Source organism: Ambystoma mexicanum, chromosome 5q (assembly GCF_040938575.1).
Source record: "Ambystoma mexicanum isolate Mex_15411 chromosome 5q, UKY_AmexF1_1, whole genome shotgun sequence".
Lineage (NCBI taxonomy): Eukaryota > Metazoa > Chordata > Amphibia > Caudata > Ambystomatidae > Ambystoma > Ambystoma mexicanum.
The window spans coordinates 1,080,133,820-1,080,161,611 of record NC_090933.1 but is presented as its reverse complement, the minus strand read 5'-3'; the positions used below and the strand labels follow the sequence as shown (position 1 = coordinate 1,080,161,611).

At 50.8% G+C, this 27,792-nt stretch overlaps 1 protein-coding gene across 1 annotated transcript in view; it reads right to left on the bottom strand.

Annotated features, from left to right (window-relative positions):
- FAM91A1 (family with sequence similarity 91 member A1) overlaps window positions 1-27,792 on the bottom strand; it is a 1,180,047-nt gene that overhangs the window by 825,048 nt on the left and 327,207 nt on the right. The gene's annotated exons all lie outside the window — the stretch shown is intronic.

Genomic DNA, 27,792 nt, shown 5'->3' with positions numbered 1-27,792 from the left:
GAAACTTCCACCATGACACCTTATGTTGCGACGTAGTATAGGCGGAGAGTGCAGCAAGGTGAACTTTAAAAGAATTAAAGACTAACCCTGAGTCCAGCAAGTGAGTCAGGAATAGAACAATATGTGTGGGAGAGCAGACAACAGGGTTGATGCTCTTTGAGTTACACCAGATGACAAAACGTTTCCACTTACTAGAGTAGCAGTAACGAGTGTTCGGTTTCCTTGCTTTTCTGAGCATGTCCATGCATCTCTGAGGGAGTTGCAAGTGTCCAAATTCTATGATCTCAGGAGCCAGGCTGCCAAGTTCAGGGTCTGTGGGCATGGATGCAACGTTTGGCCCCTGTTTTGTGACATGTTGTACGGGCAGGGTAGTTTCACTGGAGGAGACAGTGACATCTCCATCAGATGAGCGAACCAGGGTTGGCGGGCCCACATGGGGCACACCAATATCATGGTAACTGGTTCCTGGTGCATCTTGTGCACTATCCTGTTGAGAAGGGGAGTCTGGTGGGGGGCGGGAGCGTAGACAAATTTCCCTGACAATGTTATCCATAGACCGTTCCCCTTGGAGAAGTTCTGGGGATACCTGGAGGCGTAATCTTGGCATTGGGTGTTCTCCAGAGTTGCAAACAGGTCGATCTCTGGGAAGCCCCATTCTACAAAAACGTTGGAGACAATGTCTTTGTGTAATAGCCATTCGTACTCTGCTGGTAGAGGGAAGTCTCTGCTGAGTCCGTCTGCCAGAAGATTGAGCTCCCCTGGTACATGTTGAGACAATAGGAACATGTGTTTGCGAGCCCACTTCCAGATGTTTCGGGACAGCTTGGACAGTCTTGGAGAGCAAGTGCCCCCTTGCTTGTTCAGGTAGTACATGGACGTGGTGCTGTCCGTTAGGATCAGCACCGGCTTTCCCTGTAGGTGTGTCTGGAAAAGCCTTCAGTGCTTTGAAGACCGCCAACAATTCCAGCAGGTTTATGTGTTTGGATGCCACACTTGGAGTCCAAACTCTGTGTGCAGTCTGATGGGATAGGTGAGACCCCCATCCTGTGAGGGATGAGTCTGTGGTTAGAGTGGCATCCACTGCAGGGGTGGCGAAGGATTTTCCCAACACAAGGTTTTCCCTCAACCACCACCGCAGCGAGAGAACCAAGGCTTGCGAGACAAGCACTAGATAGTCCCATTGTCCGCTGGCCTGACACCACTGGCTGTTGAGCCACTCTTGCAAAGGGCGCAGGCGCGTGTGAGGAACCAAGTAAATACATGATGCCATCATTCCTAGTAGCCGCATGGCTTTGCGTACCGTCAACTCTCGACCGGCTACATATTGAGGGATCTGAAACAGCATGTTTTGGACCCTCTCGTTGGAGGGGAAGACGAGGCCGTCCTTTGTTCGAATTAGAGCCCCTTATGAATTGCTGGACTTTGCTGGGGTCTAGGCTAAACTTCTTCTTGTTGATGGAGAAGCCCAGGTGGAACAAGAGGTCTACAGACTTTTGGGTATTTGAGAAACATGTTTTGTAAGAATCCCCTGTTATGAGCCAGTTGTCGAGGTAAGGATAGACCAGAATGGACGAGCTGCGCAGGTGTGCCGCTGTCACTGCCAGTACCTTCGTGAATACCCTTGGCGCTGAAGCTATGCCGAAGGGTAGCACTTTGAACTGATAGTGTTTTCCTTCTATCATGAACCCAAGTTATTTCCTGTGCGCTGGCAACATTGAACTATGAAAGTATGCATCTTTCATGTCCAGTGTTGCCATGTAATCGCCCTAGGAGAGCAGAGGGATTACCTGTCACCATATGAAATTTTTGAGGTTTTACAAATTTGTTTGCTGGGTGCAGATCTAATACAGGGCGCAAGGTTAGATCCTTTTTGGGTACAAGGAAGTACACTGAATAAATACCCTCCTTTACCTGTGATAGAGGCACAAACCTCTATGGCTCCTTTTTCCAGCAGCAATTCGACTTCCTGAAGAAGGATGGAGAGGTGTTCTGGAGATAGACGTCTTCCCCTTGGGGGTCTGAATGTTGGGGACCGACTGAATTCGCTGCAGTAACCGTGGGCTGTTGTTGACCGTACCCAACGGTCTGTGGTAATTCCCTCCCATGCTTGCAGAAAAGATGTTAACCGGCCCCTGACCGGAGATGCATGGGAGGGGACCCGAACTTTCGGGTCATTTGGTGGTGGTAGCTGGGGAGCCTCTGGAAGTGGGGCCACAGCCTCTTCCCTTGCCACGACATTGTCCTCTTTGAGCATACTGCATACTGTCCACTGAAGACCAGTTGCTGGCTCAGGTGTATTGTTGCCGATTTTGTCGTTGGCCACGAAAAAAGCACCTGTTGCCATAGCCTCGCTTATTCAGAGGTCTCGTGATTTGGTCCAGGATTTTTAATGTCTTGTGTTCCTTCTTAGCTGTCTCCAGTGTGTCATCAACCGCCTTACCAAACAAGTTTGAGTCTTCAAGGGGTTTGTTGATGAGGGACGCCTGTGTTTCTGGCTTGAGACCTGAGTTTTTGAGCTAAGCATGTTGCTTAAGAAGTACGCCATGGACTAGGGAACGGCCAGCCGTTTCTGCAGCATCTAAGGTGTTTTTGATGATGCTCTGGTTTAACTGAGTACCTTCTGTCACAGTGGTTAATAAGCGGGTTCGCAAGGGCTTAGGGACTTCTTGTAGGCCTTCGCACAACAGTCCCCATTGGGCATCGGCATAGCTAGCCAAAAGAGTTGTGTTGTTGGCAATACGCGTGGTAAAAGCTGCCGAGGATGTAATCCTCTTCCCCAAGGCATAAAGCTTCTTCCCCTTTTTGTCTGGGGGTGCTTCGCTAGTAGATAGCGGAACCCCCGCCCTTTTCCTCGTGGTAGTTACTACCAGGGAATCAGGTATGGAATGCCCCCTAATATACAAGGGAACAGAAGTTGAGGGGCTAAAAAGCTTTTCAATTCTTGGATTAACAGCTCTAACTAATGCAGGTGTAGATAGAGAGGGAACGAGGCGTCTCTTGATTAAGGCGAGGAGGGGTATGGCTTGGCTCGCAGGTGGCTTTTCCTTGATTATTTTTACAACAAAGTCTACTTCTGGGGTAGTTTCCCCCGTATCAATTTGAAAATGTGCTGCTGCCTTGCGTTGCATTGCATTAAATGTGGGTTGATCGTCCACAGGTGAAGGATCTCTGACCGGTGTGGTCTGAGGAGAGAGCAGGTCTAAAACATCAGGGTCTGTAGACGCCCCTGGAGACTGCCAGGGCTGTGCTTCACAAATGTCTGGGTCTTCTTCAAAGTCCCCTACAGGCTCTTGTAAGTCCTCAGTATTTAGGAATTATTCTTCTTCCTAAAAATGTGGATCCTCTTCAGTGAGGTCATATGTATCTATTTCTTCCTCAAGTGGGTCAAAAAGTCTTGGGAATGTAGATCTAGGGTCTTCAGGGAGTACCTCCCTTGGCCTTTTAGGGGTAAGGTGTTAAGAAGTGGACACAAACCTATCTAGCCTGTCAATACATGATTCAAATCTTTCCCTAGTCCAGTGGGATAACCCTGAACCCTGGTCTAGTGGCGGAAAGGGTTGCTCCTCTGCCTCTAGGCGTCGAGATCTCTCCCATAGCTTGGAGGATATACCCCAGTCACCCTCCGAGAAACCTTCTCTTGGGCCCGACGATGGGGACGTATCTCTGGGTTTTCCCTTCGACGTGGGGGGAAGTTCCGGCGTATCCTCCGTAGATTTCGGCATCTCCCCGACTTTCTGTGCGGGTTTCGGCGACTCCTTCACCACCCGTCTGACTCGGCGGGGAAGTTGGATGGCTGTCGAAAGAGGGCTGGGGGTGGTATAAGTTATTACTAACTGACGAACCGACCAATGGTCGAATAAATGGTGAATGACAATTTCTCTTACGAGCTCTGCATAAAGCGACCAGATTCTGGGCGGAAAAAAACAATCTGAGGGACCTCGACGCGTGAGGGATTTTGGGTACACTACACGTCACTATAGGGATAGTATTACAGACACGCCTATGTCGATGTCCCCTTTTCGACTTTCGAAAAACAAAATGCAATGCTCGCAGTGACCACTGGATGTCGGACTATGCACAGCATCTGATTCTAAGCAGATTAACAAACATCAGAAAAGTTAAATTCTATGGGGTTGATCTATTTAGCCTGGCATCAAATTACGAATCTCCTCCATTTGTCAAAGTAACAGTGCCTAGTGTTTGGTTTTCTTGATTCTTTCAAGATATCCATGCATCTCTGTGGCAGGTTGAGATGTCGGAACTCTATGACTTCAGGAGCCATGCTGCCAAGTTCATTGAGCGCAGCTGCGGGTGCACTGTTAGTCCCACATGCTGTGTGAGTAGGTTGTACTGGCACAGGAGTTTGATGGGATCACACATTACCAGTTTGCGCAGATGTGGATACCATGGTTGTCTTGCCCACATAGGAGCAACTAGGATAAGTGTCATCGGTTCCTTGTGTATTTTGTTCACCACCTTCCTCACGAGAGGTGTTGGGGGAAAAAGCATAAGCAAATTTCCCGGACCAGTTCATCCACAGGGCGTTCCCCTTGGAGCCTGGCTGGGGGAACCTGGATGCAAAGTCAGGGCATTGACTGTTTTAGCTTGCGGCGAAAAAGTCTTTAGTTGGGAAACCCCATTGAGAGAAGAGGTTAATATGACCTCTTCGTGCAGACGCCACTCTTGCTCTTCTGGTAGGGGATCTCTGCTCAATGAGTCTGCTAGAGAGTCGAGTTCCCCTGGAACATGTTGTGATGACAGGAACATCTTTCGTCTGAGTGCCCATTTCCAAATTTGCTGTGCAAGTCTGGACAGATTTGGAAAACGTGTTACCCCCCCCGGTCTGTTAATATAAAATATCGCTGTGGAGCTGTCTGTTAGTATCTGCACCGTTTGTTAAATGGGGTTCGAATTTGAATACTGCCAGAAGTTCCAACAGACTGATGTGGTTCTGAGCTACAGTGCGAGACCACAGACCCTGAGCTGTGTGGTAGTGAGCCTCCCACCCTGCCAGTGAGGCATTTGCCGTGACAAATGCCTGTACCTCTGGATTGTAGAAAGGTTTTCCTTTTGTTAGATTTTCTCTTGGCCACCATTTTGTACAAGTGTTGGCGAACTGACCACTAGATCGTGCCACTGACCACTTGCCTGAGACCACTGTTTCGCCAACCACTCCTGCATGGGGTGCATGAGAAGGCACGTGTCAGGAACCAGGTAAAGGCAAGATGCCATCATGCCTATTAAACGCATTGCTTTGCGCACCCTTTTTGAGGGGATTGGGTCCTCCGACGTATTCGATATCTATGACAGGTAATGTCCACAGCTGTGCAGCTTTGGAAAATCTTCAGCGTCTGCATCCTGCGTCGATGCGCCGTCCCCGAGGACCTCCTCCGACGGCCGACGTCACCCGACTTGATAAGTAAGACGCACGACACCCATAGCCTCAGTTCCTTTTTTTCCGCGAACGTGTTCGCTTCGTGAATCTCGGTTCGACCTCGACTCTTTGGAGTTTGCTGTTTTCAATTCTCGGTTCGTTGGACCTGTTCGGTTTTTTGTGAAGACCTGTTCGTGGCGATGTCTACTTCGTCTTCAACCCCGCGTCCGGGCTTCAAGAAATGCGGGGACTGTGGGTCCAAGATGTCGGTCACGGACTCGCACGATGCCTGCCTCTGGTGCCTCGGGGAGGCCCACGATACGGACGACTGTGTCGACTGCCAGTCGCTCACGGCAAAGGCCTTGCGGGAACGCAAGAAGAAGCTGTCGGTAGGTCGGGTGTCTAAGCCCCGGAAGTCGAGGTCTGCGGGGCATTCGACGGATGACTCGCGGGGCGACTCTCTGCGTCATCGTCGGAAGTCCAGTGGGTCTCCTTCCAGGAGTAGGCCTCGCCACTCCTCTGCCTCTTCCAGGCATTCCCGGAAGCGCCGGCATCGGTCGCCTTCCCAGTCCTCTTCCGAGGACTCCGCCAATCGGCAGGTCGCTTATCCCTCCATGCAAGTGACACCGGAGGAATGGGCTTCCTTCGGGAAGCAGATGCTAGCGATTCTTGAATCGTAGGGCACCGGTCCGTCCGCGCCTCCGAGTGGGGTCGGTCGGCACCGGTCGAGAGACACCGCTCGTATGCCTTTGGGCTCGGGTGGTCGGCACGGCTCGCGGGAGAGGTCCCGCTCGGACAAGGGTAGCCGTTCTCGCCATGCCCGTTCCAGGTCCCGGTCCTCGACGCGCTCGAGACAATGTGAGCCTGTGCCATCTTCGAAGAAGATGTCGACGCCTGTGGCGCCGATGTCGTCGACGATTTCTCTCGAGGCTCTGCCTCCGTGGGGGTCGTCGACGCTGTCGGCGCCTAGGTCGTTGAGACACGCTCAGAGCTCCGGCTTCGAGGCCTGTTTCGATGCCGCCGATGCTGGCGGCTGTTAGGGAGAATTCTCTGTTTAGGCTGAATTTCCTAACCTAGTGAGTCCCCCAGCAGCTTTGCTGGATTTTTGGAGTTTGTTTTTTTCCTCTGCCAAGAGTGAGTCTCTTTTCCTCACACTCTTGGACATGATTTGAGGGGTTCCTTTGACTGTTAATGTGTTTTATGGGCTATGGGGTCTTTTACTCCATAGGGTCTCATGTGTTTTTACTATGTGTGTTACACAGCACCCTCAGTGCAGTGACACCGGGGTTTCAGTGACACCCCACCATAGACTCCATACCCTGTGACTGACTACTGTCTCCCAGGGCATGTAAAGTCACCATTGGCTTTATTAGTGCCAAATTATGAACAGAAACCAGTACAAACCATCATATTGTGGACGTACTGGTCGGGGCAATTCGATTGCCCCGGGGTCTGTTATTCGAGGGGGCACGTCTCCGTCCCGCCATATCGAGTTTTGGCTGGTGGCAGTGGATACTACTTTTTATATTTGACCGCAAATATATCTCTATGGGATTTTCCCATTGTTCGAGGCTACCAACTTTAATTATTTAATTCTCATAGCCTCGAACATACCGCCGGGTTATTTATTTAATATTAATTCACTGGTTGGTATTTTTTGCAAGAACTCGATTCAAAAATGGCGTTTGTGTTATCTTCTGTGACTCCAACCCAAGTCGAGCCCTTTGTTCCACTTTTTGGTGGGCTTCTCCACAGAAGCCTCCAAAAGTGGTGCCACTCTGTCTGGGTACCACAGGGGGTGTGGGAGAGGGTTTAGGCACCCTGGACCGAGTTGCCTTGGCAACTCAAGTCGCACTCTTGTGTGATTGTCCCAAGTGGTGAGCCGGCCGGCTCACCCCTTAGCAAGTTTGATTGACAGCTAGGCTGAATGAATGGGGGTTTCTTGCATAAAAGCAGGGCTTTTGGGACTGGAACTTCAGAAGTCGCCACAGGACCTGAGAATCTGAAGAGGGAGAAGCTGAGCCGACCTGCAACGACGACACCACCGGTGGAGCCCTGCTGAACCGTCTCACCACTTCCCGACGACAGAGGAGATCTTCTTGCCGGAGAGTCTCTTCCCCTTGAGCTGGTGGGGACAACCAGTTCGCTTTCCTTTTCGCCTACCAGGACGTCTAGTGGTCGAATTGCCCGTGCCAAGCATCCCGGCAACCGGATAGCCACTTAGCACTGAACCGCGAATAAAAGGACCACTCCTTTGAATCGAGAAACTCTGTGGCTGGTTTCTTCCCTGGCAGCACAACGACCTCCTGCTTTCCTCCCCGACGAGATCTTCTCTTCTGCCGGACGAAGCACCGACTCGCAACCGCTGCCAGGAACAACTGCCCCCGCTGGAGTGTTCTCACCATTTCAAGGTACTGTGTCCGCCTGGCCTCCCATTCTATAGATTGCTACAAGGTGACAGTAAATCCTTAACCTTCTAGACTGGGCTGGCCTCTTGACCATCTAACTGGTCCCTTTTTTTGGTCCAACTTCTTTCTGAACCTTTTCCAGACTTTTGTGCACTTTTCAACCGTGTGATCTTGGACACATTTCGTTCTGATCCTCTTAAAGTGGATCCGGCTTTCTGAACTCTAACTTCACGGTTTGATTCTGCCTTCCTCTCTTGCCGTGTTCTTTTGAAAGTGTTGGGATCTGTTTCAATTTATGCTCTGCCTTTCTCTCCCTTTTAAACCGAATTATTAGAGTGCCATCTGCGTTAAGCGCTCACCGCTGTCTGAAAATAAGTGGGGCTTTACTTAAGACTTGTCTAATATTCTTTTAAGGGAGTGTATATACTTTAGTGACTGTGTTTTTGAACTTGCATGAGATTAGTGTGTTTTCTTAGAAGTGTTTTTAAATAAATAATTATATATCTTTTACACCAAAGCTCTGGTCAGTGTTTGCTTGTTCTACTGCGTTTACCTGCCCTATTGTGTATGCTCTGTATACTGCCTAACTCTTCTTGAGAGAAGTCCGACTGCTCAGCCACAGCTACCAGGTAAATCTGGGTGGTGCAGACTGCTAATAATTGGGTTTACTGCTAACTCCTGTAGTCCTAAACTTTTTGCAGTGGTCCCTAAGGGAACTGCACAGGTTTCTGCCTAACAACGGCGCTGCAGCTGACGTCGATGCCGTTTCTGTCGACGCCGGCGCAGACTCGTTCAGCGCCCTCGACGTCTTTCGAGGCAGTGGTGTTGGAGGGGCCCCGTGGGACGGGTTTAGCCCCTTGAAAGGCTCTGGCTAAGGTCAGGCACTGCTTTGGTCCCCAGATGTCTTCCTCTCCTCGCCTGGAGTACATTTCGGAGGGTGATGAAGGCTCTGATGACGGCTTGGTTCCGGTTACGGAACCAGATAAGCTTATCTCGGGCCATAGCCAGTTTGATGACCTGAGGCAGTCACTGCATGATGCCAGTGGACTGGACACCTCTCCGGAGGTGGAGTTTTGTAGGCCGGAGCCTGGAACCCATGCCGATTCTTCATAGCGGCGCCTTATGTCTTGGGTCACCGAGTACTTGGGTTGGTCAGCTCCCCCAGGGGAGTTCGTTCAGGATGATCTCACGGACATCCTTGATCTTGGTCCCCCCACTGACCCGGTTTTGCCATTTCATATGGCTCTGCAGAAAACGGTGGCGGCGGCTTGGACTGCTCCGGAGAGTCTCCCGGCAGTGGGCAAGTCTTTGTCGCGAAAATACCGTCCAGCCAGTAGCGACGCCGGCTACTTGTCCAGGCACCCCACTCCGGAGAGTTTGGTGGTGCAGGCGGCTACGGCCCCGGCAAAGCAGGCGTCGATTCCTACCATCCCTCCGGATAGGGATGACAAACTTTTTGACGGCTGGGCGAAGAAAGTGTTTTCTTCAGGGGGTATGGCGCTTCAGGCAGCCAACTCCATATGTGATTTGTCTCGTTTCACACACACTCTGTGGAACTGTGTTGCATTAGCGGCTGAAAGTATTCCTGAAGGGGACGAACGGGATGGTTTCCTTGCTATGGTTCAGGATGGCAAGGATGCCATGTGCGAGGCCGTTCAGTCGGGTTTGGACATGGCAGATTGTGTCAGCCGGTCCATGGCGGCGAGCACCGTAATACGCAGGTTTGCGTGGTTGCGGAAGTCTGGGTTCGCTCCTGATGTGCAGTCCCGGCTCCTCAACATGCCCTTTGACGGTGAACACTTTTTTGGCAGCAAGGCTGACGAGAGCCTTGAGAGGTTGCAGACCTCCAAAGCTGCAGCGAAGTCGTTGGGCGCTGCAGTTCGCCAACCTCCGCCTTTTCGTCCTAGGGGACAGCAATGGAGGGGAGGTTCCTTTTGCTATTACTCGTCCTTCAGTAAAGCGAGAGGAGCTAGCAGTCATAGAGGCCACCGTAACAGTGCCAGAGGTGGAAACAAGGGTACTCGAGGTGCCAAGGCTGATCGGGCAGTTGTCTTTTTGCCCTCAGGCAACGCCGCAGCCGCTACCATTTAGTCATGAGGCCAGGTCCCATGGTTCGCCGGTTGGGGGAAGGCTGGCGCAGCATCTTGTAGAGTGGCAAGCCATTACTTCAGATGTGTGGGTTCTGGAGATCATAACCCACGGCTACTGTCTTCCTTTTCGTCAGAGGCCTCACGACAATCCACCTGGGAACCTCTCTTTGAAGAATCCGGATCTGCTCCTTGCGCAGGAAATTCAAGCCCTGCTGGAGAAAGGCGCCATAGAACTGGTGCCTGTAGCGGAGAGGTACAAGGGACAGTATTCCCCTTATTTTTTGATTTCGAAGAAAGACGGGGGATTGAGACCCATCATGGACTTGCGCGGTTTGAACAAACCCCTCAGGAAGGACAAGTTCAAGATGGTTACTCTCTCTCAAGTCCTCCAGGCCCTTCAACCTCAGGACTGGTTGGTGTCTCTCGACCTCAAGGATGCTTACTTCCATGTGCCGATCCATCCCAAGCACAAGAAGTACCTGAGGTTGCGGTTGGCGACTCGCACTTTCAGTTTCGGGTCCTGCCGTCCGGATTGACCTCCGCCCGAGGGTTTTCACCAAGCTCATGGTGGTGGTGGCAGCGCAGGTCCTGGATCATCTGTCCGTCACCTGCCACTCCCTTCACAAGCTGGGCTTCTCCCTCAATTTAAAGAAGTCCCATTTGACACCAATGCAGCGGCTCCAGTACATCGGAGCAGTGCTCGACACATCCCTGGGGCAGTGTTATCCTCCCCAGGTGAGGGCTCTTCACATTCAGCAGATGGTGCACAAGTTTCAACTTGCCCAGAATCTCCCAGCGTCCTAGTTTTTGAGACTGCTCGGCCTCATGGCATCCTGCATTCTTCTGGTGCCAGAGGCTCGTCTGCGGATGAGATCTTTGCAGTGGGCACACAAGCTCCAGTGGTCTCAGTCCTCCGGCAGGCTGTCGGACCCTGTTCAGGTGCCGCCCTCGGTCGCCCAGGACCTTCTGTGGTGGGCTGTCGAAGGCAATCTGATGAAGGGGGCCCCATTTTGGCTGCCATGGCCGGAGGTGACGATCGTGACGGACACATCCCTCACGGGATGGGGAGCTCATGCCAAAGAGTTGACAGTCAGCGGTCGTTGGTCTCCGTCAGAGTCCAGACTCCATATCAATCTGTTGGAGCTGAGGGCCGTCAGGCTAGCCCTGAAGGCTTATCTGCCGACTGTGCGAGGAAAGAGTGTCCTGATTCTAACGGACAACACGGTGGCCATGCACTACCTCAACAAAAAGGGGGGGCAGGGTCACTTCCTCTGTGCAGGGAGGCGATGCAGCTCGAGTTCTGGGCCATCCAGCAGGAAGTTTCGATCTCAGCTGTTCATCAGGCCGGAGACGAAGAGACGGCGGACGCTCTGAGCAGGCAGAGCACGGTCTCTCACGAGTGGGAGCTGGCTCAGGAGATTCTCCTGGAGATCTTTGCCCTTTGGGGGACCCCTCAAGTAGATCTCTTCGCCTCCAGTGTCAACCGGAAGTGCGAAAGGTTTTGCTCGCGGGAATTTCCTCCAAAAGGAGCCTTAGGAGAAGCGTTTGTGGTGGAGTGGTCATTCCCACTGCTGTACGCGTTTCCTCCAGTCTCCGTCATCCCACAAGTACTGCGGAGGTTACGGAGGTTCGGTTCCCGGGTGATCCTCATTTCTCTGGCGTGGGCCGGAGGACGTGGTACCCGGACCTTCTCGACTTGTCCATCTGCCCTCCACGTCGTCTTCTCTACCGAGACGATCTGCTCTCACGGGAGGGGGGGGGGGGGATCAGGTTCTCCATCCAAAGGTCAGATCCCTCAACCTTCACGCTTGGCTTCTGAAAGGTTGATGTATAAGGATTGGGACCTCCCTAAAGACGTGATGGAGATGTTGCTCTCGGCCAGGCGGCCGGCAACAAAGTCTCTGTACCGTTGCCGTTAGAGAAAGTTCTGCGACTGGTGCAGAGTTAAGAATGTGGATCCTTTTGAATGTGACATTCCCATGGTTCTGTCTTTTTTGCTTTCTTTGGCCCACAGGGGCTTGCAAGTGGGGACCATTAAAGGTTACCTGGCGGTGCTGTCCATATTTAAGCGCTCGTCTGAAGAGTGTTCCTATTTTAGAATTCCTTTAATTTCTCAGTTTTTGAAAGGGCTCACTAATGTGTTCCCTCCGTCACCTTTTCTGGTGCCCGGTTGGGATTTGAACCTTGTTCTTAAGTTTCTTATGGGTGCTCCGTTTGAGCCTTTACATTCTTGCCCTTTGAGACTGCTAACTCTTAAAACTGTTTTTGGTCGCTGTTACTTCCGCTCGCAGAGTGAGTGAGTTACAGGCACTTTCAGTTAAGCCACCCTTCACTTCCCTTCACTGTGTTTCATAACAAGGGTTGTCCTTAGAGTTCGTCCTTCTTTTCTTCCGAAGGTGGTTTCGGAATTTCATTTGAGCCAGAAGGTTGTTCTTCCGGCGTTCTATCCTCCTCCACATCCTGGTAAGGAAGAGGAGAGGCTCCATAGGCTTGATCCTAGGAGAGCGTTGAGCTTTTATATTTCGCGCATGTCCCGGGTCTGAGTGGACGATCAACTTTTCATTGGTTACGCTGGAAAGCGTTTGGGACAAGCTGTGATGAAACAGACTGTCTCGTTGGATTATTTTAGCTATCTCTGAGTGTTACCGCTTGGCAGGTAAGGACCCTCCGGCTGGCTTGCGGCCCCATTCTACCAGGGGAGTGGCTGCGTCTACTGCCCTGCAGAGGGGTGTTCCTATTCGTCACATCTGTGATGCAGCCACCTGGGCTTCAGTACATACTTTTGTACTAGGGATGTAACAGTATTACAGTATACCGTTAAAGATACCGTGAACCACTTAATTGAACAATAATAACCGTCACATTGTTTATACCGGTATACCGTTCATACCGTTAAGTGTGCTTTTCAATCTGATTTGGAAAGGCTGCAGTAAGCAAGTGCTGCGCAGTCTTGGTCTTGCACTGTTGGATGTGCCATCTGCCAAGTAGTTTCAGTTTGAGCAGTTTTTAATGCCATTCCATAAACCACACGTGCCTGACACAAAATCAATATGTTAGCAATAGGAAGAATAAATAGTGCCAAGAAGGAAAAGGGTTTACTTTTTTTTTTATTTACATTTTTTTTTTAAACCGCTCACACAGTCCGCGGGCATCGAGGCGCTGTTAAAGAAATTGTTTTTGTTTATTTAGTTGCGCAATTGTTTTTGTCTTAGTTGCGTATTTATAACGCGCTTAAACACCCAGAGGTTTCTAAGCGCGGACCCGGGGATCGAACCTCTGTTGCTTCGTGTCGTCTTGCTTCCAAGGCATGCATGTTGCCGCTGAGCTATCCTCCCGGGACTTTGGGGTTTATATATTTATAATGGATAATGTTTTCTAAACATATGACAATGGGGGATTTCCCTGGTTCTATCATTGAATATACATATAATAAGTCACACTGCGAAATTTACTCATCTGTGTGGGTATTCCCTGCTGCCATACCAAAGGGTAACATGTCCGTGATTACTGAACACTTTTTGTCCCGGAAGTAAACTAAAGGGGGAGGGGGGGGGGGAAGAGAGAGAGAGAGAGAGAGAGAGAGAGAGAGAGAGAGAGAGAGAGAGAGAGAGAGAGAGAGAGAGAGAGAGAGAGAGAGAGAGAGAGAGAGAATATATATATATATATATATATATATATACGCACAAGCGTATACTACCATTAGACTCCATTGTTCTGTGGCATGCAGGTTATCAAGATGGCAACATGTTCATCTTCACCAGTAGCCAGTGGGGGAGCTAAAAGCCTAAATGACCACTCAAGAAAAGCTATTCAGTTTGCTTTGCCAGTCGCAGCAGGGCTCCGCCCCCCTCCTCCTCTCCACACGAGTGTGGTGGAAGCAAGGGGTGGCATTTAAGTGGAAAGTATGTTGAAAAGCCCAATTCTGGCCCTGGGTGCCTGGTTTTGTTAGTGATGAATCTGACAATTTATAACCTTTTAGAAAATATTTAAGATTAGTTAACTCCACCTGCTATACCGCGATAACCATGATATACCGTCATTTGGTAAGAAGGTTATTGTACCGTCATAAAACTAATACCGTGACACCCCTATTTTGTACGTCACTACTCCCTCGATTCCATCAGAGGGCAGGATCTGGCCTTTGGCAAGGCAGTCCTCTATTCCGCAATTTGATTGGGCATGCTAAATTTGTGTTCTAAATTCTTTCCCACTTCCTTGCTTGGCACTGCTTTGGGAGTCTGTCATAGATATGGAACACGTTGGAGGACCCAATCCCCTCGAAGAACAAGTTACTTTCTTACCTGGTAACGTTCTTTCGATGGGATGGTCCGACGACTTATTCCATATCGCTCCCTCCCTACCTTCCCCGCTGCAGAATTTCTTTTGCGATTGCAGCTTGCGTTCCGCAAGGCCTTGTGTGTCTGACTGGCAGTGAACGGGTGCACACGTTCTGGGAAAAAAATATAACTGAGGCTATGGGCGTCGTGCGTCCTACTTATCACATCGGGTGACGTCGGCCGTCGGAGGAGGTCCTCGGGGACGGCGCATCGACGCAGAACGCAGACGCAGAAGATTTTCCGAAGCAGCACAGCTGTGGACATTACCTGTCATAGATATGGAATACGTCGTCGGATCATCCCATCGAAAGAACGTTACCAGGTAAGAAAGTAACTTGTTCATCTGGCGGCCGTCCTGATAATGTGGTATTTGCAGTACAAAAAAAAATTAATTCTTTCCTCTGATGGAAAGACCAATCCCTCCTCTGTGTTTAAGACAGATCCTAGGAACTGCTTTGTAGTACTTGGCACTAGGCTTGACTTTTTCTCGTTGTTCGAGAAGCTCAATTGGAAGAGGAGGTTGATTGTTCTCTGAATGTTTTGTCTGCAAATAAGAGGAGATTCCCCTATAATGAGCCAGTCGTCCAGGTAAGGGTACACTGGGATTGCCTCCCTGCGCAGGTGCGCTACTACCACCACCAGTACCTTTGTGAATACCCTTGGAGCTGACGGCAGGCCCTTGAATTGGTAGTGCTGGTTTGCTATCTTGAGTTTTGCGAGCGACACGCTTGCCGTCTTTTGAACGTTGGGCCCTGTCATGTAGCGATCGAGCGGGATTGCCCAGAGGACCGGGACTCAGCAGACCTTTCCGTTGGTGTCGATCGTTGTCGATCACTCGACCCATGTGTTGAGTCTCGACCTGGGCTTCTGTGTTTAGTGGCGTTAGTTTTTGTAGCGCTATCGCCGCCAGGTGTAGTCCCCGCAACATGGCCACCAGCCTGTCCTACGGGGCCTGCATTTGAGTAACTGTAGCTACTCAGTCGCCCTCGCCGTCCAAAAGGACGGCATCGCTGAAGGCGCCTTCCACCTCCATGACCTCGAGGTGTCTGGCGTAGTGGGCCCAGCATTTCGTGGAGCGGTCCTTTAACGTCTTTGGCCTGAAGAGCCTGCACGCTCGACAAGACATTTCAACGTGGTCTCTCGGGAGACACAAATTACAAACTAAGTGTTTGTCTAACCACGGGAATTTGCGATTAGCAAAATTTAAAAGGTGTATTTTCCATAATTATAGGTTATGGTTGTAGTTAAGGCAGCGGGGCGAACAAAGCTTAGGAAGGAGAGTATATGCATTACTAAAATTGCCCCCCCCCTCTCCCAACTGTCTGGGCCGAGGCCCGGGGTGGCCTTCCAAGGCCAAACGGCCATCACGGTAGTCTTCGACGGGCAGTTTTTGTGTCTTCATCGGTGTGGTGTTTTGGAGGTCGTGAAACGATAGAAAGAAATACTATTGTTAATTTTAACTAGTCAATGGCTTTATGCCGAAAGGAACTCTGCTATACGCATCCGTCTAGAATGGTGGAAAAAAATAATCTGGGGGATACCGACGCGTGAGGGATTATGGGTACAGTGGACGTCACACTAGGGATAGTATTATTGGCATGCCCTGTTCGACGTCCCTTTTCGAGTTTCGAAAACAACTTTAATACTCTGCAGCTTCCACTAGATGTTGGCCTATGCACCGCATGTGATCTAAGCAGATTCCACAAGCTTCAGATATATATATATATATATATATATATATATATAGTCCTCATATAAAGGTTCTCTTCAGATCAGACAGTAATAACTAGTGTTCCTTCCTGTGGCACTGCTCTGCTGGCCAGGGATCTGCACAAACCTGTGGAAGCAGTGAGCAGAATCACATGACTCCATTGCCCCAATCCACAGAGTATTTAGCTATTTTTAAGGACTAAAAGTGCCTTGTACACTATGCTATCTGTAGGGCGGACTTCAAAGATACAAATATGCTTTAGCCATAAGGGGGCCAATCGGTAGAAGTCAGTATTGATAGAGATCAAACGATATTAGGAACAGTAGTTTGCCACAAGAAGGTTGGGATCTTGCATAGCTCACAACATTTTGCGTCCCTTGGGCGGGTGAAAATAGCCAGCTGAGAACGCATTGACATTTATGGCAGTGGTGTAAGGGGCTTGGCGGGTGAGTGAACTGATAACATGACAAGTGACATTTGCAAAACGTGTGTGAGCTTGGAGGTATGGTTCTTGTTACCACCATAGCACCTCTTCCCTTACCTGGTCTGAAACTGGAATCTGGGCAGAGTTAGGAGTTTGTTTCTGAATTCAAACATGCTTGCTTGATCGGTGTCATGCACAGCTTGTGGTATGTCAGATCCTCAATATAAACTCATAAGGTCCTGGAGCCACAAAATTGCTCCATAAATGGTACAGCACTAGTTGGAGAGCCAACAACTGTTTCTGGTCAGGAAAGATCCGCTCAACTCTGTACTTTGACGAAGCAGCTGCCAATGAACCCACAACCACACAAAGAGAGGGTCTTATTTGTTGCAAGAAAGCCCAGGTGGGGAAGGAAAAAGACAGCTAATCTTGATAAGGCTGGAGAACAGAGCACTCACCTGTGACCAGGCAGCTCCGGAACACAGAGGTAATGAGATTCAAAATGGCAACCAGAGCTTTTATAGCCCCTGCTGGGGAGATTTCTTTGGGGCAATTTTTAAACAGACCTCAAAGGGTAATGTAGTAGAACAATAGGGCTCACTCTTAGGAGGGAATGGCCTGGGAACTGGTTACCGTTAATCCCAATAAATTAATAGTCCTGTGTGGGACGTCTATGCCCAGATGCGAGTCGCATGCCTGCTGGTCCTACAGACCCAATAAGGCCAAAGTACATGTGGGGATACTTGTGGTCTCCTGCAGAATGGATGTGACCAAGCAGTTCCGGTTGGTCTGCCCCTTTTGGGGTGGGACCATGCCCTATTTGGATTTGGCCTTTCCCCTTTTGCAATGGCTTGGCAGGCTAAGATCGATGGTCTGGAGTGTTGCCCAGAGCAATGCCAGAGGTTAAAATGAATTTGAAACCTTCCAGTCATCACCTCTTTTGTTTTGCCAAAAGGGTTCTATGTCATTTCATCGCCAATTTTTTTTCGTGGCATTTTCTGCCGCTAAAGCCTATCGGATGTTTCTTTTGGTGGGGTTAACCCAAACCCACCCCTTCACAGCTATTTACAACCTAGTCCCCAAACCCTTCCCACTCCTAAAGCCAGTATCAAGACAACTACCTAATGGCAGAATAAACAACACCTCATGAAGGCAATACAGGGGAAGAAAAAGTATTGCATCTGGCCCAACTCCCAGACTCAACCACACTCTGCTCTCAATCATGTATAACCTCTAGAGCAAAAACTGATCCGGTTGCGAACTTTCTCGGAAGTGCCTTCCCCTTCCGTGGTGCCCCAGTGTAATGCTGTAGTAGGTGATGTAAACTGAAACTGAGTATTCCTGTGACAGTCAATAGTGATTCGGTGAAAACTGCCTCGAAACTCAGGCTAAAGATTAGGGAATTAATTGACAATATAGTGTTGCATTTTATCTTAAACTGTTCACTAATGGGAATGATTACTATGCGAGCAATTTTAACCCCCTTTGTAACATAATAACTGCATTGAAGCCAAATCAATACCCTTACTGAGCGATCCATGGAAAAAACGGCATCCACTACTGCGGACTCATCATTTACATCTACCTCATATCAAGTAAAAGCTTCCACGCACCGTTCATGGACACGGGTGAAATTACAAACCTGAGTCCAGCATCACCTGGCTCTTCCCCTAAATCGTAAACTCATCTGACTGACCCGCTGCAAAACCAAGCCTCTTGGCCAACTAGCCACGTTAGTGAAAGGCCAAATACCCTCTACAATGGACAGGGAAAAATGCCCGAGACAAGGGACACTGGGCCCTGTAGCACTTAACCGTGAATGGCCCCTACTACAGTTTGCCAATGTACTACGCTCTGAAGATCGGCGATGTTGTGGCAAGCTCAGTTCATGGTGTGGGTGGGAGTGTAGCCATTGCTGCGCTCCAGTGGAGCCCCATCACTCTTGTTACGTTGATCACCACACATGCCCAAACACAACATACTATGGTAGGCACAGGGCCAATAGAACCCGCACAAACGGCATGAAGAATTGCAATCGGAATTATCCAACACAGGCTATATGCCACCTAAGTGATCGACACCTATGCTCACTGCTATCACTCGCACCGGGTACCATGTTGTACCACAGGGTTACCACCACACACCAAATAAGCACAGGGCTGCTAAACAATTTTAAGTGTTCAACACCACATTATGCCAAGCTGTCAAGAAGTCCAACTCAAACAATTATATTCTCAGCCACAGGCCCAGCCAGGACCCAAGACTGGGACCATAAAGGACCCAATTAAACCCAAAGGGGACCACAGCTGGGGCACATACCCCCTCCCCCCACCACACCATAATAACAGACCTAGGTAAGTCCCACCATACACTTGACTCGTTATCCTGAAAACCATAAGAGAATACTAAGCTAACCCATCTCTGTTCTTGTTCTCCCCCTCTTTTCTCTCCACCGTTTGCCACTGTCCTCAACTAATATAACATTAACAAATGTATATATCACACACTACCAATACCATGTAAAAAAACTGCAATGTCAACTACATATGCATAAATTGATGTACAAAAAGCACACAACTACCCACCGACTCACGCTCTGGAACACATATGTCACTTACCTCTCAAATGTCACCCATATCGAATAATTGCTGAATGTGTGTACTTATATCAGCCTTTATACAGACCCCTGAGGTCGAAACACGTGTCGGCTGACCACCACTAAGACTCTACACTGAAATAAATTCACACTGTACCATCCGCACTCAGCGTGGAAATGTATCCTTTCCAAGCGTGGAAATGTATCCTTTCCAAGCAAACCAATGCAAGGCAGCCAGGACTGTCTCCAGGTATAAAAAATGATGACAAGGCGCGCACTCTGGTTCCCAGTCAAGTTTTCCTGCTGTAGCAACACATTGTCTTCTCCTACAAACGTTTTCTTGACTCCATCAATCATCAGGGAGGCTGTGTTTATTTTCCTTTTCAGGCGTGTCTAGTCATTTCCTTTACAGGTGTTTCAGGTTAATTCACATTGATGTCTCTAAGGATTCTTGTATATGTATTCTCACACTCTCCAGGTTTCATTACACTAGTGATGATATGTGAGGTTCAAACCTAGGTGCATCTTTTTTGCACTGTTGTGCGTCTCAAATCCAGCTGCATTTTACCACTGCCGTTTGAAATCTAGGTGCAGATCTGGGTGCACCTAGTGTGAGTTTCGAATCAAGAGGCACTCTCCCATTGCTGTGTCTCTTGAATCTCGGTGCATTGTCCCACTGCTGTGTGGTTCAAATTTAGGTACTCTCTTCCGCTGCTTTGTTCTCAAATCTGGGTACATTCTCCCACTGCTGCACATCTAAAATATCGGTGCATTCCCCCACTGCTGGGTGTCTTAAATCTAGACGCATTTCCACTACTGCGTGCCTCAAATCGTGGTGCATTATCCCACTGCTGTTGTGTCACTGGCTGTTTGTACTCTGCCCGAGTGTGCCAGTTAGCATAGAACTGCCGATCGCCTAACTGAGTAGGTTGCCCTAATTTCGCATCTTGCCTGACCATGCTGGTGAGCTTAGAACAACCTTTCGCCTGATTGAGTAAGGTAGCCAAATCTCACATCCATGCATGACTGTGCTAGACAGCCGAAACTGCATTTCGCCTGAGTGAGTAGGGCAGCCTAATGTTGCAGCTCACCAATCTGTGCAAGTTTGCCTAAAACTGCATTTCACTTATGTGATTGGATTGCAGATAGAGCTGAGTTCATACTATACCTAGAGGTTCCCGACGCACCAGGCACCTATAAAGGGGGGCATAGTTCATTTGGTTGACACAGAAAGGCAATCAGGGAGAGGGAAGCATCTTCCATACTTGCGGATACTCGCACATATCTGCCACTACCCTGACACTCCGCTCAGCACCTACAACTCTAGAATGCAGCTATCCCCCATGATCAATTCGGTCTAGCTGCACACAATTATATACTGCCATGTAAACCTCAACATGTCATGAACCACCGGACGCGTTCCTTCTGGACTTCGTGGTCCCTGACCCATAGGGGTCTGAACTCAGCAGTACTCCCAACATGGCCGCTGAACACGAAACGCTGTTTGCCAGTCTTTGCGTTGTACTCTCTGCGTTCTACAAAGCAGACACGCCCCCGCAGCCCTGCGCGTCTCAACGCTACCGCTTGCAGTAGTCAGACGTGTGCTGCAGTAGTTCGTACAGCGATTTCCACTGATTCCTGGTTCCCAGTCCCCTAATTTTCCTCCTCCTTCATCCTCCCCTTTTTGTCCTCACCTTGCATTCCTGGATTTCCTTCGCACTCGTCTTTCCGTGTGCGCTCCTCGCCATTTCCTGGATTTTTTCTCGGACATCTGAACGCTCCCTGGAGACAAGTCACAAACTGCACGCTGAAACCCGAGGACCCACGCACAGGGTTATACAAGACCCGAACTGTGCGAAAGAAGACTTCTTCGAAGATCTCGAACAAACCACACAGACAGTTAAGAAGGGGGAAACCTGTGACACAACAACCTTCAGAAGCAGCTATCCCAAATGATAAATTCGGCCTAGCTGCACACATAGTACCTGTATCATATACCATGCATACTACTAGCGCTAGAATGAAGCTATCCACCACAAAGAACTCAGTCTAGCTCGACACAAAGAGTGCACACAGGCACTATTTACTGCTCCGACTATCTCCACTGACCTGGACTCCTGACCCTGAGGGTGTTCAATTTACAGCGCGCCAAAACCATACCAATGAGGAAAGACGCTATACAAATGACCATTAACATAACAAATATCAGCACTCAATATGGTGCATTCATCAATCTCCATAATAGAAGGGCTGAGGTGAAACTACACACAGAGCTCCTCCAAATTATTAAAACGTGTATGGATATGTGGGCCACGAATCTTGCTAATCTGGCCCAGCCCAGCTCCATACACTGGGGTGCACTTCTTATGAGCACCCCAAGTTGTCAATGCCACAAATTGAAGAAGCCCAGAAATAGAGAGACATAGACGTGTGATAATCATCAAATAATCCAGTGAACCAGCCTCAGAAGGCGAATCTCGTCACAGGAGTTTGAAAGCTCAGACTAAACAGAAACAAAATAAAACAGGAAACTGGGAACCCTTAAACGGAAATCTTCAGGAAAAGTGCTACGAGCCCTGACCCTAATGGAAGCCTGTGATGAAAATTATTCTACAAGGTCTTTGGTGCAGACTAAAACAAATCAACAAAGAAAAGTGTAAACTAAGCGCAAGTGGAGCCTGCCAGAGGTCCCTTTGATATTCTCTCTGCTCAACTCTTAGTTGTAGACTCCGACTAGCTGCTGTAAAGCACAAACGAGGTTTGCACCCAAATGTACCAACATTCTGATTAGCTGCCACGTAGCATCAATGAGGGAGGAATCAAAATGTTTGAAGGAAAGACCATCTGTGCAAACCACAATGAACCAACCAAAAGCGAAGATAGTTGCCCCTCAAATGCCTTCTTGTGCCACCATACTGAAAAAGAAATGCCCAGAGTTCCTAAGCACGAAGCAGAACCATGGACATTATAATCCATGAAACAATTTACAGAGGGTCCCTAGGCTGGTTTTGGACTTTATATTGCCTTATGGTCATAGAGCCCCTCCTTAACAGATGTTTTGTCCTTACTTTTACTAACTACATCCAGCGAGTGCAAAGTCCTCTCGGCCGGCGTCGAAGGCGAGGGGAAGAAAACTGGTAACACCAAGGGCTCGCTGAGGTGGAAGTCCGACGGCACCTTGGGCATGAAGGGGGGCAAGGGCCTTCACCGGCGGGAAAGATCAAAAGTCCTTTGAGGAACTCCTTGACGGAATGGTGGGACCAAAGTGAAGATCTTCCTGGAGACCTGGTGTAGCAGGAGATGGCCGACAGATGTACTTTGATAGAGGCATGCGCCAGCCCCGCCTTGGCCAAGGACAACAAGTATGGAAGAATCTGTGGGCCGTGACCATCAGAGGGGTGATCCTCTGGGACTGGCACCAGGTAGTGGAACGCTTTCACTTGTGACCATAGCACTTAAGAGTTGAAGACGCTCTGGCCTTGGCAAGGACCTCCCTGCAGTTCGCTGGCAACATGTACCCTCCAAACTCTAGGGCTACAGGAGCCAGGCCTGCAAGTTCAGCGACTGTGGGTCGTGGTGTAGAATGGCGCCTCCTTTTCTGGAGAGAAGATCCGCGTCTGCCGGCAGCCTGACTGGCGGGGACATTGACAAGTCAGAAGGTCCGGGAACCAGATCTGCCTCGGCCACGCAGGTGCGACGAGGATCATCCTGCATCTGGACATCTTGAGCTGGCTGATGAGGCGGAGCAGCAAATGGCAACGGAGGGAACGCGTATTAAAACAGGCCGTCCCAAGGGAATGAGAAAGCATCGCCCATGCTCCTCGGCTGTGGGAACCTGCTGGCGAACCTCTGGCACTTGGAGTTTGTCGCCGTCGCGAACAGGTCGATCTGAGGTTTGCCCCATCGTTGGAAGAGTCGATCCACTTGATCCTGGCGCAGTTCCCACTCGTGGCACGAGCGCAGCTCCCTGCTGAGTGAGTCGGCGATGGTGTTTTTTATTCCTGCCAGCTGGAAGGGAACCAGAAACATCCCCTGGGCGACGGGCCAGACCCACAGATCCTGGGCCTCCTTGGATAAGGCTGGGGATCTGGTGCCTCCCTGTTTCCGTATGTAGAACATCGTGGTGGTGTTGTCGGTGAAGATCCTCACCATCTTGTCCTTGAGGGACGGGAGGAACGACTTTAGCGCCCACAACACTGCACAGAGCTCCAAGATGTTGATGTGAAGAGACCTCTCCTCCGGGAGCCAAAGGCCTCTTGCGTGGAGATCTCCGGTGTGAAGAAGATATGAAGAAGTGTGCAAAACTCTCTTACCTAAGTCTAGCGGGATGGTGCTAGGGTTCCTGGGGTCAGATGCGAGGGAGCGTCAAAGATCCGGGTAGCCGTGTCCCAGATGGTAGGTACCGGCTGATACCTGTAGCCCTTCCGTAGCCGAAGGGAACTTGAAACTGATCACAAAGCCAATGGTCGAAAGGTCGAAAGCCAGAGGGGAAATCCGAAAGCAATCCGTAGAGCGTAGCAAAAGACTCCAAAGTACCAATATCCGCGCAGAGTTCCGAGCGACAGTATCCGTGGAGCAAGAAAGCCAATCCATGGTTCGTAAGCCTGAGTCCAAATCCGATGCAGCAAACAACGTGAATCCTAAAAGCGCCAAACTGAGTCGTGAAACAGCTGTGAAGCGGTGAGCAACTCGAACTTCCCGGCTTTTACGTGCACCGGCTCCCAGTCACGTGAGCGGAAACCTGAGCACGTGATCGGGAAGCCGTCGCAGAACCAGGAAGTAACCGCGATCGGGTGCTCCAGCCCGAACGCAGTCTCCACGGGAGTTGCCAATGGAAACGAGGCAACAAACCGGGCCGTCCTCTGCGCACGGCCCGAAACCGCCGGTGATGACGACTCCCTCGCACCATAGGTGAAGGGATGGCTAGGGAGGTGGACTGTGAACCGGGGAGTTTAGCAGTGGGTGTCGGGGTATCAAACGGGGTGGTGCGTAGTTGTGTAACTGATTTGTTGTGCATGACACCGCCACTGGTGCCAGGCAATTGGTGAATACCCTGGGGGCCGACTTTAATCCGAACGGTAGGGCTCTGAATTGGTAGTGGAGTCCTTGAACCACGAACCTGAGGAACTTCCTGTGCCTTTCTAGAATAGGGATGTGGAAGTAGGCATCCTCCAGGTCCAGCGACGATAGGAAGTCGCCTTCCTCCAGCTGTCCCAGTACGTGCTGGAGGGTGACCATCCTGAATTTCTGCGCCTTGATGCATTTGTTTAACCAACGCAGGTCTAGGATGGGGCGCCAACTGCCTGTCTTCTTCCTGACGAGGAAGTACCTCGAGTACACTCCGGAGTCCCGGAGCCTCCTGGGGACGAGCTCGATGGCACCTTTCTTGAGCATCGCCTTTACCTCCAACAGCAGTTGAGGGATGTGATTCTCCTTCCTGGCCACGGGAGGAATGTAAGGGCACTTCTTTAGGAATTCCATTGAGTGCCCGTTGGCCAGGGTGTCCTACACCCAACGATCGGTGGAGATTGACTCCCACACCCTGACGAACTTCGTCAGTCGGCCTCCCACTGGGGTGCTTCGGTGGGGGCCCGACCACCCGGCCGGGTCAGTCTTGCTTAGACGCGGTCTTGCCGCCTTGGCGATGACGGCGGGAACCCCCTTGCTTGCCGCGACCTCTGTAGGCCTCCTGGGAAGAGGAGCAGGCCGCTTGGCGGTAGGTGGAGGAGCCACCGCTGGATCCTTTGGAGGCACCCTGTCTGCCTCCAGAGCTCCGAAAGGGCCGTCGCTGCTGAAGCACTCCAAGGGCCCGGGCCGTCTCTGAGTCGGTCTTGATGGCCTGTAGAGACTCATCCACCGCCTTACCAAAGAGGTTGTTGCCGTCGAACGGCATGTCCAACACACTGGTCTGGACGTCCTGGCGAAAGTCTGTTGCCTTGAGCCATCCTCGTCATCGGAGGCAAACTCCGTTGCCCAGTTGGCGAAATCCGGTATCAGTAATGTCCGTTGCCACCGTAATGGCGTGATCCGACGCCACCTCGCCCTCCTGCAGAATTTCTAGGGCCTCCGCCCTTTTGTCATCAGGCAGGAAATCTAGCAATGGAGCTATCTTGAACCAGAGCTCCCCGTCGTAGCGGGCCACGATCACTAAGGCATCAGCCGCCTTAATCGTTGTCGCCGGCGACGAGATGACCCATCGTCCCCAACTTCTTACCCTCGTTGTCCGGCAGGGAAGTGGAAGTTGAAGCCGCCGCGCCTGCTGCCTTCTTCTTAGCAGTTGCCGAGACGACCGTGTCTGGCGTGGGATGGGCCCTGAGGCACAAGGGGGCGGCATCGGGGACTCGGTACTTCTTCTCGTACCTGTCCCTCTTGGCGGGTGTCGTGGCAGGGTTCTTGAGGACAGCAAGCCCCTCGTCCCAGATGTTGTCGAGTAAAAGCACCGCGAGGACCGTCTTCCTCTTAGCCTCTCGTCGTTGGTACAGAAATCCCTCCTTTTTCTGTTCTTCAGGGCAGAGCTGGTAGAGCTCGGATGCCCTGGTTATCATGGCGTGGAAAGAGCCAACCTCGTCGGCTGGGGACGCCCACGGGGGTGTGGGGGTGACGACGGGATGTCTGCTGTGTCATCACCGCCATCGTCGTTCGTCCCCGTATCGGTCGCCGTATCCTCTCCCGGCGAGGGGGATGAGGGGTCCACCGGCCTCGCGGGCACAAAGGGCGGAGAGGGGTGGACTTTCCTCCACTTGTTCGGAGGGTTTTCCGACAGGCCTGGCTCTGGATCCTCCGTCGGGGTCCGTGGTAATCTCGTCCTTATGTCGGTACATAAGGATTGGATTGCCAACAAAATGGTCGCCAAGCTATCCTGGGGCTCGGGCAATGGCTGCGACGGACGGGATGGCCGTTCCACTGGGCCCTGTTCGTCCTCCTCGTCGCTATCTTCGATCACATCAGCAGGGACCGTCCCCTGGGATCGAACCTTCTCGAACCTCTCGTTGAGGTTTATGAACCTCTCGTTGAGGCCTATGGACCTTTCGTTGAGGCCCCCCTCGGTCTCCACCAGTTCCTCCTCAGAGGCTGATTCCGAGTCTGTAGCGGCCACCGGCCCCCACCCTCTTTTTCAGCCGGGCGCTCCACAGGAGTCTTAGCGGTGGGCTAGAAAGAGGATTCCCTTCGCAGCGGCAGGGATACTCTGGGCCCAGAGGCCGTTTCCATTGGCGTAGTCTCAGCCGGCTCCGCCAGGGTCGCAGAGACCACTTCGGTAGAGGCCTTAGCTGGGTGGATCAAGGCCCTCACCACCTTAGGTGCGTCCTGGGCCTTCGCCTTGAGGGGAGAAGGCCCAGGACGCACCACCTTAGGTGCGTCCTGGGCCTTCGCCTTGAACTCCTCGCTCCCCCTTCGAGATCGACCGGGTCCGCTCCAGCGGCCTACCCGGGTTCTCGGACTTCCTCTTCCCCGAACCAGAGCGCTGGCTCGTGGTCGAACGTGCCGGGGAAGTAGAGCCCTGCTTGGCAACCGAAGAGCCCGACCTTTCGGCGCTCCCGGAGCCCACGGACTCGCGGTGCTTGGCCTTCTGTTGGGCCCCTGTCGACGGGGCGCCCTCAAAGGACTTAGAAGCCCGCTCAACCTTCTTCTTCGCCATTCTTACTTGCTGTGCCCTTCTCCAGCCAGGAGGCGAGGCGGGAACGACGATCTTGTTTGGTCCGTTCCGAAAGGTTCTTGCAGAACGCACAGTCCTTCTCCACGTGCGCCTTGTCCCCATGGAGGCTGTAGAGACATCGTGAATGCTCGTCCTCCTTGAAAACGTTATATAATCCGCATCCAGGGCAGTTCCTGAACAGCTTGGATCCGGGCGTCGAGCTTCCTTTGTCCTGGGCCATGTCCGTTGAGGTAGGCCGCAGATCTTCCGGAATCCTCCAAGAAGTGTAAACTCGACGAAAACTTCACCCTTGAGGGGCGTAGAAGAATTCCGAAACAGGTCCCCGTTATTGGAAGTAGAAATGGTGGAGCTTGAGGCTCGATTAAACCTAAAAAATGAGAATCTCCTGAAAAAGCGTGAAAACGCAGTAAAAAACTCGAGAGCTAAACACGAGGACTCCCAACACTTGAGCGTGCGGTAAAAATCTGAGGATGGCTGCCGGAGGCGGGGCTTAGGGAGAGGGCAGTCATTGGCTGGGGGCAGTATGACCCAGAGATCAGTGATTGGATACTACTAAGAAAGACAGATCAGAAACAAAACATACTGATTTTTTCTTTACCGAGGATTCCCAGCCTGACGACGGGGAATATTCATGAGCATGTAAATCCATGCCAGACCCCATGCTGGAGAACATGGTTCTTCGGACCTGTGTTTGCCTTCTGTCCTTGCTACTGCCCTACTGCCAACTCTGACCTAGGGGTTTCAAAGGCACCATAATGGGTAACAAAGGAGAGGTCAATGGTGCTCTAGTCCAAGTCACTTCAGACTAAGCCAATGTATATCAGCTTCCTGGGAAAAGTCATGGAATCCAGTTCCAAACCCAAAGGTTGGAAGTCAAAAGTAAACAATTAAAGACTAACAAAGGAAAGCTGAAAACCAGGAGACAAGTAAGGATCGTACAACTGAGAGTTGAGCTACAGGGAGAAATGCAGAGCATGAGCCCACTGCACATTTTTCAAATAGACTCCTTCTAGGCAAGGAATGTTCGAGTACATCTTCCAGGTTGGAGCAGGTCGGCCAACCCAGGTACGTCAAAATAGTTGGAAGCTGGGAGCCATTTAAGCTCTAGGATTGGACTTAAAAGAGCATAGTTAGCTTGACACCAACCAGGAGCTACTTTTGGCTCCCTAAGCCAAATTGTGTAGTACAAATATACATA